Source organism: Phocoena sinus, chromosome 5 (assembly GCF_008692025.1).
Source record: "Phocoena sinus isolate mPhoSin1 chromosome 5, mPhoSin1.pri, whole genome shotgun sequence".
Lineage (NCBI taxonomy): Eukaryota > Metazoa > Chordata > Mammalia > Artiodactyla > Phocoenidae > Phocoena > Phocoena sinus.
Window position 1 is genome coordinate 6103159 of NC_045767.1, and position 6957 is coordinate 6110115.

The 6957-nt window shown below is 40.2% G+C and overlaps 1 pseudogene; it reads left to right on the top strand.

Annotated features, from left to right (window-relative positions):
- Window positions 1-4344: 4344 nt before the first annotated feature.
- Window positions 4345-6028, top strand: LOC116754672 (annotated as a pseudogene).
- Window positions 6029-6957: the final 929 nt, after the last annotated feature.

Below are 6957 nucleotides of genomic sequence, written 5' to 3' on the forward strand. Positions count from 1 at the left end.
GAATTGAACTTGCCAAAATTTATGTTTTCACTGTCTGCCAAATATGGAGAGAGGTAAACAAAGTCTAGTTTGTATTTTGAAAAGATATTAGCAATATTTTGATTTATGCTTTCTGTGGTTTCACTAAAATCTTCACAGAAACAAGGATTTCACTTGAAACTACATTTTTTTGAAGTGAAAGTGTCTAAGAGTTAGAGAGAACATCTTTGGATGCTTATTCAGCATATCACTTTATATATCCTAGAAAGCATGATGGTTGGGAAGATCTGACAGAATGAGCTCTATACTGTATTGGTTTCCTATGGCTACCATAACAAATAACAGTAAACTGAGTGGCTTAGTAGTACAGAAGTTTATTCTCTCACTGTTCTGGAGGTTAGAAGTTCAAAACCAAGGCACTGAGAGCACCATGCTGCCTTTGCAGGCTCTAGGAAATAATCCTTCCTTGCCTCTTCCTAGCTCCGCTGTTTGTCGACAATCCCTGGTTTTCCTTGATTTATAGACGCAACATTCTAATCTCTGCCTGTTATCACATGGCATTCTTATAAGGACACCAGTCATTTGATTCAGGGCCTAATCTAATCCAATACACCCAATTTTAACTTGATTAAATTAACCTGATTACATCGGCAAAGGCTACTTCTGAAGAGGTTCATATTTTGAGGTTTTGGAAAGATATGAATTTTCAGGGACACTATTCATCCAAGTATAATACTATAAGACACCAACACATCTGTTATCAAAATTTCTTCTTTTGCTTGTCCATAGGACATTATAGTTACAATCTTTGACTCAGGAAATACAACTCTATCCTGTTTAAGGAAGCAATGAAAAGACCACAATGATAACGCACGTTCACTCGTGGTACGTCCAAGCTAATTCAGTGCTCACTATTTTGGACTGAGCATTTGGGGAAACAATAAACGTTTCCATTGCTTTAGAAGAACTTGCCCATATCATCCGAGACTTGTGAGATTCAGTCTCCTTTATGTGATTTTATACCTCCTTCTCCACTCTGCCCAATTTTGAATTCTTTTTTGCACATCATACAGTATGCTCTGTTTTGGTCCTAATGCCATTGTATGTGTCCTTCCATTGCCAATAAAATAACCCAGTTGTTAACTTTCTTTGTCAGTGATATCTGAGTCTTGCTGGCATTGGTATTGTAATCATCCACATATTCATTATCTGAACTCTCAGAAAACACTGTCACAACATTCACAATATTATAAGTAAAACTAGCAGTATTGCACTAAAAGGCACAACAATTACTCCACAAGCGATCATATCACACTTAAATCACATCATTTCGAATGATTCAACAATGGATTATTTATTATTGTGAGTTGTAAGTCATGGTTAGCAGTATCAACAGTCAGGTAAAAGCAGTGACTGTGATTATGGAAGTTATATAATCTATATCATACCCATCTGACACCAAAAACAGTGTTTCTTTCAGTCCCTATATTTGGCCCATCATATGGGTTTTATACTTTTCCTCAGCCTTCTACAGTGACTACTGAAACCTTTTATAGCTTAGGGTGGGTTTTCCTGGCATTCAAGACTTTCAGTGCTAAACTTATACAGTCCAGACAAATCAGGACAGTTGATCACCCTTCTTAGGACCTAAATATTTGAATGATATTAAAAGTGTCAGTAACTCAACATCATGCTGACTGCTAAGATTTTGGACTAGAAAATTAATTACGTATTCTTATCATATATACCCTTTGAAAGACAATTAGTGGATTCTTTTTTGGCTTTAGTTGAAACTACTTCTATTACCAGAAGAACAGAAAATTATTTGAGATAATACCCATCATGTCATGGTTTATGTCACAATAGCATTTCAATAGAAAAGGAAATACAAAGAAGGGTTACCTTGTCAAATGGATATAGTATGTTTAGGACATTGTTACAGGGGTTACACTTGGGAATAGATATTGCATTTATAAACAGGTAACTGGCATGACTTTGAGTCCTACATTAGATACCCCTGAGGAGTTAACTAACCCCAAAGCTAAATAGTTCCTTTCCTATGATCAGTATCTGAGGATGTCAAACTAGCACATGATCTAAAGACGGTAGCTCAAGAGTGGAGTAGCAACCGTTAATTTGGAAAACAGCTATATTGCCCCTGTTTAAGGGCTGTATTTTGACCAAAGAAGGAAGAGGTAAATATGCTTAATGGGCAGAAGAATTAGATAATAACAATACTTATATGGCATCCAGAAGAATTAGATAACAACAATAATGACCTGTTATATATTTTTTAGCAATACAGGTGATAGACAATGGATTAACAGTACAGTTTAAGATGGGTTTTAGATAACTGGAAAATTAAATTTCAATTTGGGGCGCTATGTTATAAAAATTTTTGTGGGTTTAAAAAGGAAAAATCAAAGGGGGCGGGCTGATAATCTGAAAAGAATCTTTTTCCAACTTCAGAAGTATTCTGGAACTCGTGAATGGATGCCTGTATTCATTCTTTCAAAGAAGTCTCTCCTGTACATTAGGTGAGTGGTGTGGATGCATTTAATCATTGAAACAATTGGTGGATAGAAAAGCATCCCACTAATCTAAGGCACTTAAAAGCTTGAAATGTGGGGGCTTCCCTGGTGGCGCAGTGGTTGAGAGTCCGCCTGCTGATGCAGGGGACGCGGGTTTGCGCCCCGGTCCGGGAGGATCCCACATGCTGCGGAGCGGCTGGGCCCGTGAGCCATGGCCACTGAGCCTGCGTGTCCTGAGCCTGTGCTCCGCAACGGGCGAGGCCACAACAGTGAGAGGCCCACGTACCACAAAAAAAAAAAAAAAAAAAAAAAGCTTGAAATGTGGTAACGATTGTTCTGTTTTTCAACAGAAACGTAAGAGACAGAAAAAGGACAGCCATGGGCCACCCACTAAGAATGTCTTAGTGTAGCTGCTATAATGAAATACTACAGACTGAGGCGCTTAAACAACAGACATCTATTCTCCACAGTTCTGGAGTCTGGGAAGTCCTAGATCAAGGTGCTGGTAGATTACAGTCTTGGCTACAGACAAATGCCCTCTTCCTACATTCTAGCAAGGCAAAAAGCAGAAGCTCTGGTGTCTCTTCCCTTTCTTATAAGGAGACTAATCCCATCATGGGACTTCCATCTTTATGACCTCATCCAAACCTAACTACTTCCCAAGGGCCCACCTCCTAATACCATCACAGTGGGGGTTAGGGTTTCAACATATTCATTTTTGTGGGGGAAACAAACATTCGTTCCACAACAGAGAAATTAAGAGTTGGCCCAGAGCTGTCCTATTGCCCATGGCTCCAGGTGATACTAGCAGGTATCACCAGTATATTGCCAGGGGTATATATTTATTCCAGATTTGTATTTGCATACCCAGTAACTGAAGCCAGTGTTTTACACACTACCATAGGTAGCGCCTGACAGAATTCATAGCATCCCCTTTTCTTCTGCTCTCCTTAGGAGGGATAATCATAACCAGTTCAATCTGTCTATGCCAAACAGACCTAAAATCACTTATCACATACTCTTCTGTCAGCCACATAGCACTTGTTATTGCAGCTATCCTCATCCAGACTCCCTGAAGTCACATAGGAGCCACCACTCTAATAATCGCCCATGGCCTCCCATCATCTATATTATTCTGCCTAGCAAACTCAAACTACGAGCGAGTCCATAGCTGAACTATAATTTTAGCCCGAGGCCTACAAACCCTCCTCCCACTACTACCCACTTGGTGACTACTGGCAAGCCTGACAAACTTAGCCCTACCCCCAACTATCAATCCAATCGGGGAACTATTTGTAGCTATAACAACCTTCTCATGATCAAATCTCACCATTATCTTAATAGGAACTAACACTGTAGTTACAGCCCTATATTCTATATACATATTATGACACAACACGGTAAATACACACACCATATTAATAATATTACACCCTCCTTCACACGAGAAAAGGCCCTTATAGCCCTCCACATTCTACCCCTCCTATTCCTATTGCTAAACCCCAAAATTATCCTGGGCCCCCTGTATTGTAAATATAGTTTAAAAAAAACCCAGTAGATTGTCAATCTAGTAATAGAAGACTGAGACTTCTTATTTACTGAGAAAGTATTGCAAGAACTGCTAATTCATGCCCCCATGCCTAACAGTATGGCTTTTTCAAGCTTTTAAAGGATAATCGTTATCCATTGGTCTTAGGATCCAAAAAATTGGTGCAACTCCAAATAAAAGTAATAAACCTATTTCCCTCTTTTGCCCTGGTCACACTACTGATACTAATCATCCGATTATAATAATGCAAATTTCTACATAAAAAATACTGTCTCACATGCTTTTATTACCAGCCTAGTTCCAACAATAATATTCCTCCACATGGGCCAAGAAATAATCATTTCAAACTGACATTGAGTCACTGTTCAAACCCTTAAATCCACACTTAGCTTCAAAATAGAATTCTCAATAACATTCGTACCAGTAGCATTATCTGTTACGTGGTCCATTATGGAGTTCTCAAGATGGTATCTACACTTAGGTTCTTACATTAATCGGTTCTTCAAGTACCTACTCCTTTTCCTCATCACCATGCTAATCCTTGTTATGGTCAATAACCTCTTCCACATTTTCATTGGATGGGAGGGGGTTGGAATGATATCCTTCCTACTCATTGGGTAAAGGTATGGAGAGGCAGATGCAAACAGAGCTGCTCTTTAAGCAATCTTACATAACCACATTGGAGATATCAGACTCATGATATCAGTAGCATGGTTCCTGTTTAACTCAAAACACATGAGACCTGCAACCAATTTCTATACTGGACCAAAGTCCCTCAGACCTCCCCCTTACAGGACTCATACTAGCCGCAGCCGGAAAATCAGCCCAATTTGGACTTCACCCCTCCTCCCCTCAGCAATGGAGGGCCCCACCCCTGTATCAGCCCTGCTCCACTCAAGCACAATAGTTGTGGCAGGAGTCTTCCTACTTATCCGATTTTACCCCTTAACAGAAAACAACAAACGTATTCAAACAACAGCGCTGTGTTTAGGAGCCCTCACCGCCCTAGTCACAGCTACATGCGCTCTCACCCAAAATGATATTAAAAAAATGATCACTTTCTCCACTTCAGGCCAATTAGGCCGAATAATGGTAACGATCGGCATCAGCAAACCCCATCCAGCATTCTTGCACATCTGCATACATGCTTTTTTAAAAGCCATGCTATTCATATGCTCTGGATCCATTGTCCACAGCTTGAACAACGAACAAGATACTCGAAAAACAGGAGGGCTATTCGAGGCTTTACCCTTCACCACAACAGCTCTTATTATCGGGTGTCTGGCATTGACAGGAATGCCTTTCCTCACCGGTTTCTATTCTAAAGACTTGATCACTGAAGCCGCCGACACGTCTTATACCAATGCCTGAGCCCTGTTAATAACTCTAATTGCCACCTCCCTCACAGCTGCCTATAGCACCCGCATCATCTTCTGTGCTCTATTAAGCCAACTCCGCTTCTCTCCCCGAACCCCCAGCAATGAAAACGACGCCCTCCTAATTAACTCCATCAAACGTCTACTAATTGGAAGTGTCTGCCAGATTCATTATCTCCAACAACATCCCCCCAACCACAGTCCCCCTAATAACCATACCCCTACACCTAGAACTAACGGCCCTTACAGTAACCACCCTAGGCTTCCTACTAACACTCAAAATCAACCTTAACACTCAAAACTTAAAATTCATCTACCCCTCAAATTCCCTTAAATTCTCTAGTCTCTTAGGATATTTCCCCACCATCATGTACCGTCTGCCTCCTTACCTAAGCCTATAAATAAACCAAAAATCAGCATCCTCCCTTTTAGACTTAATCTGACTAGAAAACATTCTACCAGAAACCACATCCCTTATTCAACTAAAATGATCCACGCTAATCACAAGCCAAAAAGGCCTTATCAAACTATACTTCCTATCATTCCTCATTACTCTCACCCTTAGCATGCTTTTATTTAATTACCACGAGTAATCTCCATAATAACCACGACACCAATAAACTGCGACCAGCCAGTAACAATCACCAACCAACTGCCATAACTATACAATGCCGCAATCCCTATAGCCTCCTCACCAAAAAAGCCAGAGTCACCAGTATCATAAATAACTCAATCTCCCAACCCGCTGAACTTAAACACAACTTCCACCTCCTCATCCTTTAAAATATAAAATACCATCAAAAACTCTATTATCAACCCTGAAAGAAATGCCCCCAAAACAGTCATATTAGAAACCCAAACCTCAGTGTACGGCTCAGTTGCCATAGCCATCATATAATCAAACACAGCTAATATCCCTCCTAAAAAAATCAAAACCACTATCAAACCTAAAAATGAACCACCAAAGCTCAACACGATCCGGCACCCAACACCGCCACTCACAATCAACCCAAAGTCCCCATATATAGGTGAAGGTTTTGAAGAACCCCCCCACAGAACTGATCACAAAAATAACACTTAAAATAAATACAATATATGTCATCATCATTCTCACACGGGTCCCAACCACGATCAATGACATGAAAAATCATCGTTGTCATTCAACTCTAAGAATATCAATGACCAACATCCGAAAAACTCACCCACTAACAAAAATCATCAACAGTACATTTATTGACCTCCCAACCCCATCAAACATCTCATCATGATGGAACTTTGGCTCTCTACTAGGCATTTGCCTGATCCTACAAATCCTAACAGGCCTAATACTAGCAGTACACTACACACCAGACACAACTGCCTTCTCATCAGCAGCACACATCTGTCAAGACATTGACTACGGGTGAATCATTCGATACATGCATGCAAATGGAGCTTCCATATTCTTTACCTGCCTTTACATTCACATAGGATGTGGTCTATATTATGGGTCCTATACCTTTCAAGAAATATGAAACATTGG